The sequence below is a fragment of the Aedes aegypti genome, chromosome 2 (assembly GCF_002204515.2).
Source record: "Aedes aegypti strain LVP_AGWG chromosome 2, AaegL5.0 Primary Assembly, whole genome shotgun sequence".
In the NCBI taxonomy this organism is placed as follows: Eukaryota; Metazoa; Arthropoda; class Insecta; order Diptera; family Culicidae; genus Aedes; species Aedes aegypti.
In genome coordinates this window covers 198,161,376-198,172,412 of record NC_035108.1, presented here as the reverse complement: position 1 = coordinate 198,172,412, position 11,037 = coordinate 198,161,376, and the positions used below count along the sequence as shown (strand labels likewise).

At 38.6% G+C, this 11,037-nt stretch overlaps 1 long non-coding RNA gene across 1 annotated transcript; it reads right to left on the bottom strand.

The window, feature by feature from the left end:
* Positions 1-9,622: 9,622 nt before the first annotated feature.
* On the bottom strand, positions 9,623-10,727 carry LOC110675485. The gene is made up of 3 exons (XR_002499531.1): positions 10,471-10,727; positions 10,148-10,409; positions 9,623-10,082 (listed from the first exon to the last, which is right to left on the bottom strand). It is a non-coding gene; the product is annotated as an uncharacterized LOC110675485 (long non-coding RNA).
* Positions 10,728-11,037: the final 310 nt, after the last annotated feature.

The following is an 11,037-nucleotide window of genomic DNA, read 5'->3' as shown; positions in this document are numbered from 1 at the left end:
AGTTTTACTTCAGGTTCCATATTTGAAATAATAGTTTCGACAATTTTGAAAAATAATTCAAAAGAGGCGAGACCCCGGGAGGGTCCATAATAGGCATTCGGACAACAGTTTTTTAAATGCATATTTCGCTGGAAAAATCGAATGATTTTGTATGTTTCATAGACGTACTATGAAGTAAAGACATTGAATTTGTTGTTAGGCTCCACAAAACCTATATGCGTTTGAGATATCATTGCGGGAAAGCGTCGGCTACTAAGGGGTCCATTACTAGCATTGAAACCCTACTTCTGGAGTTCCCCAAGGCAGTAACCTTGGGCCTTTGTTGTTCTCCGTTTTTTTAAACGATGTCACCAATGTTCTTCCACGTGGATACCGTATCCTGTACGCAGATGACCTTAAAATATGCTTAGTGATACGCAATCTGGACGATTGTGTTAGACTTCAAAACATGCTAAGCCATTTTTACGATTGGTATGAACGAAACAAGATGTCTGTAAGCGTTTCGAAATGTTTCGTGATTTCATTTCATAGGAAATCGAGTCCAATCAATTTCAACTACAAACTGGCAGGCTGTACCCTGAATAGGACTACCTTAGTTCGGGACCTAGGGGTGATGTTGGACAGTAATCTCTCCTTCAATCAACACAGATGTATGGTGATTGATAAAGCTAATCGTCGATTAGGTTTTATCGCCAAAATCTCTCGTGAATTCACCGATCTCTACTGCTTGAAAGCACTGTACTGCTCGCTTGTTCGCTCGATACTAGAGACAGCCGACATAATTTGGACTCCCTATCAATCAACATGGATCGAACGAATCAAAAAGATCCAGAAACGTTTCCTACGACACACACTCGCACATTTGCCTTGGAACAATCCTGCGAACCTGCCTCCCTACACTGATCGTTGTCGACTCCTTAACATGGATACCCTGGAAAACCGGAGGCGAGCGAACCAATCGCTTTTCGTTGCAAACTACTGAAAGGTGAAGTTGATGCCCCAATGCTACTTTCTCTTCTACCTGTAAACATCCCGTCAAGACCGTTTCGGATATACATTTCTACGTCAGGCTCAGCATAGAACTAATTACGGATCCAACGCTCCTCTACCAGTAACGATTGCTGAATTTTCTCGTGTTCTTCGTGTACTTATTTGATTTTAATTTGTCGTTCGGTGTTTTCAAAAACAGAGTCCTTGAGTATTTGCGAGCTTCATAAATCTTTTTTATTAGTCTTCAATTTTAAAAATAGTTTTAAGCCGTGTTCACTAGGATACTAAATCCGATAAATGTATTTTGTAATAAATAAATAATAAATAATAAATCAATTTCTCCATCCGCCGCTTGGCTAGGTTTTTATCCGTAGCCATTATTGTCGAGTCGATGGAAGAACAAGCTCCAGTCAGGGAATACAACAATGGAAACCTTTTAAGCAACTTACAAACAAGGTTATTCACGCAAAAACTTTCTTCGCATTTCCTTCCTGTAATAAACAATTGAAATACAACATGTTTATGACGCAACTGTCAAGCTGCACTGATGCAATCAAAGAATAAGACATGGCGGAGCAATGAGAATATATACCGAGGTGAGGAAGAAGACATTTAGTGTGCGTGACATCCGTGTACGGTGCAAAATGTTTCACAACTACAAGCATGCGAGCTCCCATAAGAAGCCGTGTAAATTAGTGACGTAGTTATTTTTGTTTACGTTTTTTCTCTTTACTAATACATAGCCTTTGCTTCTTCTTCCACACCTTAGTATATATTCTCATTGATGGCGGAGTAGTCTGCGACTGTTTGACAGATGTTATTGCTCGATTTCAAATTGAACGTTTTTTGTTTGGGACACATCTGAAAAACATCTGCAACGTCGGTTCGTCAGAGGTCATCGTGTTCTGATCCATAATATGAATATCTTTGATTCATAATAAGGATTCTTCTCACCCAGTGATCCACATATGTGAACAACGTTCGATATTTCTATCGAAATCGACACTTTTTCGTAAAAAAACATAAACTCTGAAGTGTAGTTCATAATGAATCTATATTCCACAGTATTAGGGAGGTAATTTTACTCGGTACAGCGTCATAATGATTTTTAATGATATTTTGTTCTGAAAAATGACCCTCAACTGACCCATAACTGTGGCACGACTGTGAATGGGATCAACGCTACAGAGTTGGTAGGATTGGGAAGCGAGCGGTACATTATGACCATTTTGAGGGAGATCACGAGATTTGATCTGGAGATTGTAGCAGCTGCTGGGAAGAGGCAACACCAGTGCAAAGCGAACTTGACCATAAACCAAATGCTACCGCCAAATAAATGCCAAAGATTGAATGTTGGTGGCTTGTTTTGGTGGCGCTGCTTGGGAAGCCTGACGCACGCTATGTCTGAACCAGACAAATATAAAAATCGAATGTACATCGGATTTTTTCTCTCTAGAGATCAGTATTTGGTCTATATTTTCATAATCAGAAGGTTTTAAAATATTCTATCGGTGAAATTTTTTCCATACATTTTGTATGGGCGGAAATGCGTCGAAAACTTAATTTTCATGGGATTAAGTATGGAAAATGGCTAAAAAGTGGAAAAAATCAAAATTTCACCGATGGAATATTTTAAAACTTTCCGATTATGAAAATATAACCCAAATACTAAACTCTAGCGAGAAAAAATCCGATGTACATTCGATTTTTATAATCGTTCGGTTCAGACATAGCGTGTGACGTTTCTTATTCTTCTGGGATGCCTATCAAGATGACCGTTCGAGATTTTCGCGAATGTTTAACAACTTTATGCGATGTGTACAACTGTATACACTAACATGTATACGTGTAGCTTTGAATGTGTCCACAATGGGAACGAATCACTCAATTAGTCGATTAATGGGCAGAAGATCTCGTAGTTTGATAACCAGTGTGGTATCTGAAAGTTCGCATGGTTAGAGGTTAATGTGGATTCGTGGTTCGCGTGTCTGGCCTGAGGGAGGCTGTGCATACAATTAAGAAATCTAGCTCGGCCACCCTGCTATCAGTCCTGCATTCCAAATTCAAAAAATGATTCAAATTACTCCATGTTTCCAATTTTTTTATGTTATAAATTTGGCGTCTATGTTTTCAGCCCCATTGCTCGTTAGGTGCTGTATTTGACAAATTGTCAAAATAAACTTCAACTCAATCTCGGGGACGATTCAGAATGACGATTCAATATCGAAGCAGAATGCAGAAAAGAAGTTTTCGCGCAGCCCCAAAATTAGCATACAATCGAAGATAAAAATTTGTTCGCTCCGATGCTAATGACCCTCCGATCGCAAAAACCCATGCAAACGTTCTTCGCGCAAAATGGTTCAATGCTAAATTTACGATCAATTTTCGTATCGTAACACACTTCCACTTATAGGAAAGATGTACCAATTATAGTTATAATACCATTTATAGTAATAGTGGGAACTAAAAGAAATTTATTTGATTGTGCCACCAAAATGTAAGCGGTTAATATTCACTGCAGTGATAAAACAATTGATTTTCATAACAATTTACCAAAATGTTTATAGTAACTGTTTTAGGAAATCATTTTACTATTTATTAGTGTTTCATTATCAATCGCTCCGGATGGGATTTGAGCTGATTTTGAACAAATAATGATAATTAGTGATACATTTTTGTGATGAATGTCAAGAACACTATTGTCTTAAGTGGTACAGAGACAAGGCTATCGTTGTTTATTTAGGAGCTTTAAATTAATTTAATACTTAAACTCGTTTATTTCGTCTGTTACTTAAGGCTTTAAACTAGTAATACGTTTCAAGAACTCGGCTGAAATCTGATTTTTATCCGTAGTGTCGATCTTTTCAGTCCATAATTGATATACCTACCCTACTTGGTTGTCTGTTCACATGTTTTCCCTCACAAGAGGAACAGTTCGACGTGCTGATTATGCGTAGGTCATGCATACATTAGAGATCAATAAACGCTCGGCGTTTGCTGATCTAACTCGATCTTATTCAAATCAGGGCATCATCTCGATGTTGCATATACGGAACAAAATTCAATTGAATGGAGTATTATTCAAATGCGTTTTTATAATGTTGCCCAAATCCGTGACCTACAGGCGTTTTGCGTATGAACACGAATGCAAAAGGTAAGGTCCCAGCAATGTCGTTGTAACCTAAGACATTTGCAGCAATGCTTAGTTCAAATAGTATAGCCATCGTCGATTGTAAGGCGGTTGCACGTTCGTCTGCAATTCAACGTGAAAAAAGGTTGAATGTTCACGGACGTTTTCTTATGTGCAAGATCGTGCCTTGTGTTCCTGGGGAAGATACCGCAAATGCCACATTCGAGAGCTTTTAGCATTACACGAAGTTTGATTTTAACTGACTGATGAGAAATTGTATCGGAATCCGTCATTGTCTTACAGGGCCCGTAGACGTGTAGGGAAGGTTTGTGTAATGGATTGCATCGATGATTTATTACGAATTTGAATATTTCAACAGGTGAGGAAAGAAGGGCTTTTTACCACCCATTACATACATTTGTATATCCTTCTTTTCTTTGGGAAATCGTGTACACTAAAAGAAGAGTCTACTTCTCAGATTAGCGTTCTAATGAGCACTTCCACAGTTACTGAGAGATGTCTTAACTTAACTTGAAATTTACTCATTCGTATATCATATGGCAAACACAATAATACTCTATGGGAAGACAACGAAATTCCCAGTATGAGAAAATCCTGAACAGAACAGGAATTTCAACCAGACACCTTCAGCATTGCTTTGCTTTGTAGACGTGGATTTTACCACGAATAAACAGTCTTACTCAGCAGGGTAATTCCTCTGTATTGGCACACTCCAGTCTGTGCCCTTTCTTGTAGATTGGGCGTATGACGCTATCCAACCAGCCGATGGGTAAATGCCATCCTCCCATACCTTCAGAAGTACAGAAGTGCTTGAGAAGCTCGACCGGGATCTTGTCCTTACCAGCGGCCTTACAGTTCTTCAACTTGCCGATAACCTTTTTAATCTCTCCTATGGTTGCTGAGTCCACAGCTTGGCCGTCATCATCAATGTTCAAAATTTGATAAAATGGGGAATTTGGATAAAAAAGAGCATGAAACCAAACCGTAGGGTTAGTCCTAATTCTTAATTCACTTCTTTAGACTGTTTTCGTTTAGAAAGCGTTATTGCATAGTTTATTATCGGCTTTCCTGAACATAACATGAGAAGTCCAGAGACTGACAAATGAGGATTTTGGGTAAAATTAGAATGATAACGATCCGTTTGATGAATTGTAATTATTACATTCCCTTCCGTCGACTTTCATAGCTTAGGAAACATTATTTAAATATAATAAATCTCCGAGCTGTTTAGTGGAACACCTATAAGTAGATGTAAAACCGAATTTAGTACTATACCATTTAATTCCACTATAGTTTGTTATCTTTTGACAGATACGCGTATTTCGACCACAACTGAGCTGTCAACGAATAAAAGTGGTCCAACACGATGTCGACAAGTATGTTATTGTTCGTGCTGGCGAACCGGTTCCACTTTCCGTTGCCGTTCAGCTGTCATTGCGTTTGGGCCTTTATGGCCACTTATGACATGACACACTTGAAGCGAATTTCAGGAGGCTGTTGTACGCTCAGCAGTAAAACCGACCAGCCTACCTTGAGTGCCGTTTTGAGTCATATTACGGACACTTAAGGCCTCAGTAACGTATAACTCATCACAACGCATATAAAATTAATCATTATGTATGATTCCTCCGTGTTATGGAGCCTTCAAAACACTAAACATTCGAATGGTGGGTAAAGATTTGAATTCCGCTCCATTAATCATTTTAAATAAATAGAAATAGGTGGACTTTTCTTGATTCTAATTCCGGACGCTTCCTTACTTTTGACTCATATTATGGACACTAGGATTCGGATTCCGGACAGCTCTTGAAAATCATAAATAGAAAAGTGGAACCATCAATTGAAATCTTAGGCAGTTGAGCCCTATACATTTTCATAGATATTTATGAAAAATGTTAACTGTAACGAGCCTCGAATGTGAGAACTTTTGAGCGGCAAAAATTGAAACATTTCGGGTCTCATACAAAGTAGAGTGTCCAGAATTAATAGCTGTCCGTAATATCGCCACCACCTGGGTGCTCTGCGGACCCTCTCTAAGTTGTGTGACTAGTCGTTTTACTTCGCTCACTACTTGTGTGATATCAAGGATCATATGTACTAAATTATTCGCATAATGTAAGAGGAAAAATCACATGTAAACAGTTTAGCTAGTAGGCAAATATTACAGAGTAAAATTTAAAAAATCATGCAAACTATCATTAAAACAAAATAAAAAAACGAGCTAAAATCTACATAACAGCAGCAGTTTGCTAAAAACAGCTAGATAGGCTGATGGCATAGCGTGCAAATTAAATGCACACATAGGCATTATATACAGCAGGCGACACTACTCAAAATTCCAGCACCAACCAATAGTGTCAACGGGACTGAACTCCGTTGGTGAGGTTTCGGGTGGATTACACCCATACTGTCTCAAAAGGAACGCCTTCGAATGGGCGGTCGAAGGTCCCAGAGCTAGCGAATGAGATCGACTCGTTCACTTAGTTCGATAACACGAAGCAAGTAACAAGTAGCTAGTGATGAATCTCAGAAGCCTATCCCACGTTTCCGATAGGAATTTTACCGGTGGTGATCCAAAAAATCCAAGTCGCAGTGCTGCTGACCGATATTCCCGGTGGTTAATAACCGCAAGAGTTTCATCCAAGGCCGGACATCTCTCGTCCGATACCCAGAAGCGAATACCCCACATCAACAGTCGAGGAAGGAGGTGGTGCAAGCCACTACGAGTTCGATCCGAGTTTCCGGAAGGCTAGGACCGACCAAGCATTCCAAATAGGCAGATTACGACCATCCCGAGTTCCTACGTAGATGGACAGGAGACCGAGCTACCCAGCAGACCATCAACCAATGCGCAGCGTACGGGCCCCAACGGAACCACACATCCACACACACACCGTGAGTAAAACTGTTCTTGGCAGGTTGCAGCTAGGGCGTTTGGTGATTAGGGACTGTAGGGCAATTGAATAATAAACGTGCCAACACTACAACACTACTATCGTAGATCACTGTGGTTTTCCCTCTTATCCGCGTCCCTTCAACGGCAAGGAACTGAGCCGACCCTAAGTATTCTTTGAGTTTCATGCGAGCTGACGTGCCATGTAAAAAGGCTATTACAGGTGGATGGCCTTATTGGTTACGTCGATGCCACACTGCTCTTTCTGGGCAGGCGACACCTTCGCTGCATCGGTGACCTCATCCAGGTTTTCACACTGGAGAGTCACTTCTGCATTCAGGGATCTTATATCTACCTCACGGCCAAGTACTTCTTCTGTTAGTTGCTTATAAGCTGCACCCATTTGCTTGGCGTCTTTTTTTAAGACTAGGGTCATTTCACCAATCCTACACTCTGATAATAATCAAGACTAAATAGTTTAAATCCCTCACTAAATCTCTATTCGCCTGGTTGACCCCAGGTCTGGTATAGGTTACGACTAGGGTTTTGGTACCGGGAGTACCGGTACCGAAAATACCGGTATTACCGACCATTTTTTGGTACCGAAATACCGGTACTGGAAAGCTTTGAGTACCGGTATTTTCGGTACTAATGAGACTTATATTGACTTATCGTTTGAGTAAATAAATTTCCTCACAACAAATGGAACGTAAGTTTGGTAAATTTCGCTGATGACGAATTTCTCAAGTCGATCGCGGAACTTATTACATAAATGCTTATTCTTATTAGCATTTTGTGGCACTATGGATGGTTTATCTTCGTACATTAAATCGTTAGAAGCTCATTGTAAGCATCTTGTTACCGTTAAAAATATGTTTTGGAACATAAAAAAGGTAATGAATGGATATAGTTTAGCAGATCCTATGGTTACACAGCGTAACAAAAATGACATTTTTGCGTGTCTCAAGGATCAAATTATGTGTCTCGAGTTGATTTGGGGTTGCTGAATCTGTTGCCGTTTTCAGAAATGTTCCAGCACGTCACAATTTTTAGCTACAGGTTGCCAAAATTGTATAAAACACTGATTTCATAGATGTTTACATGAAATTTTTTATCAATGTTTTTTGTTATATAATTGACCAAGCATGTAAAATACGACTTTAACTTCCGTTTCAGATATAATTTGGGTGAAATTTCAGGATTGAATTTGAATTAAATCGATTTTTTCAACATGCTTTTTTCAGTCTCTATACAAGATTCTTCGTTCTCTTATATGGCAAAATACAATACTTTTCTAAAATATCAAAAAATAGCTTTTGAGCATCGAAATTATTATAAACTTTGTTGATATGTATTGTTTTACATATGTAGTATGAATTCTGTGTCAAATTAAGCAAATAAATATCTAATCAAATTAAGCCAATATCTCCGAAACTAGACGTGCTGACTGCTGATAGTCAAGCTATCTAAACAACTAGAAACAAGTATGGAGAAAGGTTTCACGATATTGAAGCAAGGGGCTTCAATTATGGTACAAAGATTGATATAAATTGTTTGGAATAATTCGTCTATTACGAGTATGTTCAAAGCGAAATGTTTGTTGACACTTCACGATGCATGGGCAACAATTCGAGCAACATCCGGATCGACCCAGAAAAAACCTTCTCCGTGTCTGAGAGTTTTGTTATGAAAATACGCACATGTATAGTAGTTGAACATTGAACTTTGAACACGCTTTGCATTTTAAATTCCTAATCTGTGAATGAAAAGCAAGGTGACAACATGAAAATAGTCAATAAATTATTCTTTTTAACGATTTTTCGCGTCACATACAACATTACTCTATATCTCTGCAACTTTTTCTAATTTCATATAATACGGTCAATTGTTGACCATTAAAGGACAGATTTGAATGAATATGGTCCACCACGTCAGACAAAACATGAATTTCAACAACATATTTTAAAGTACTTCATGACTTATAAAGTAAGAACGGTTTACTCATTATCATTTTAAAACCTAATTTTGTTAGTGTTATAATTAATAGGAGAAGGTTTCGACCGTGATTGTTTTGTATTATTTTGGTTTTATGGTCCATCATTTGTCGCATGACCGTTACAGCCATAAAACAAAAGTAATAATAAATAAAAATGAAGAATGTGGGCTTCGTGGCCGTGCGGTTAGTGTTATCAAGCATTTAGCCGCATCGAGTCAAGGAGTGTGGGTTCGATTCCCGCTTCAGTCCGGAAAACTTTTCAAGAGGAACGTATCTCGACAGCGCCACTGGGCGTTGTATGCTAGTACATTGTCTAGTGTGGTGCTTCCTTAAAGGATAAATCATCCACTGGAAACATTAACGTGAAAGTGTCTTCAAAAAAGTAATAAGCTTCAGCAAACTTGTATTTATTGACGAATTCAGAAGAGTTGCAATTTTTTGGCTAATACTGTGTGCTTTATATTGATTGCAAAAATCTTCCAGTACCGGTATTTTACCGGTACTACCGGTACTGAGAGTTACAGTACCGTAGAACCGGTACTCGTCAAAAGGGATCGGTACTAGGAACCCTAGTTACGACAAAACAGACCTAGTATAACTTGATGATAAACGTACATTAGTATAGGATAGCTGCTAATGAATACTAAAAAGGATACAAATTTCATCGTTTTATTCTTTCTATTATAGAAAGGTCAATAAATAAATATATGCCACATTATTTTTATTTATCAACAATTATTAAAACCATTCAACAATTTTACAAGTTTCAACCAGAATCAGAAAAGGATTTTATCTCCCGACAGCACTAATTTGACTACAAATCCTTATGAAACTGAACATCGATAATCTTAATTTACATCGCCGTTGAAGGGACTGTTATAGTTTTTCCTTCAACGGCCGGAGTCAGGGTACTCGCAGATCTTAAGGAATCGTTATCTGATGCTGCTGGCCATAATACAAACTTGTCCGGATACATTTGTGGGTAATCCATCACGGCCACTGCTTCCTCCGACGAAATGAGTTAATGAGTGGCTTATGCTTGCAACGCATGCCTACAAACAAGACCAAATATATAGAATGCAAGCTCATTGTATGCTAAATACTTTGTTCTACTTACAGAAACACAATTCCGGTTGTTTCAAGGAACAGTCCGGTCTAGTAGGATACCAAGCCCAGTTTGTTCGGCGGCCAGAATACGCTACTGCGATGTTTCCAAATAATGCGGCGTTCGATTGATATGTTGGTTCCGGATTTAATTTTTCGCTGGTGACCTTTTCCACTTCCCTGTTCCATGTCTTTGGAATACTTGGAGCAGGTTCCTGGAGTTCTCCCTTATTAGAAAGCGGTAACATTCATGATTGCTTTTTTTCCTGATATTTCTGAAAACAAGTCTGTTTTTATTTACTTTGAAAAGATGAGATCTATAAATGCTTTTCTTACCGTAAAACAAACGTCTCTACACTATTTTTTGCCTTTAAATGCTAAAGATTTCAACACCGAGTTCGGCTTTCAGAGTTTTTACCAGTGAAAAACAAACAGTTGCAATGGCGGCAAAATTTTGTTTGAAGGGTTTTACACACGGAAAAATACTTTTGCACAAATCTGCATTAGGTTAACTTTATATTTTACGAAAGTATATATCTTATACTAACCCTCGTGTAGAAGTCAAGAATGACAAAAAAGACTTTATTTTAATCAATTATTGTTTTGCAATACTTCTGAGTGTAGTCCGTCTTATGCTGCGCACATCTGCGCGCTTACACGCTAAACTTGCCACGCTCAAAAATGAGTGCTGAGTACACAAAATCGGCCTCTCTTCATGCAGCACAGATTCTGTGCAAAGGGGGCTGCACACAGTTTTGTACAAACGGTGGTAAACAAACCGAATGAGTGAAATGCGCACAGAGGAGAAACGCGTGGAATGCGGAATTCGCTTCCATTTTGGTTTTGCTTCTGAAAACCTTAGAAAAACATTCAAATTTTCAAGTTTTCAGATTTTTTTTCATT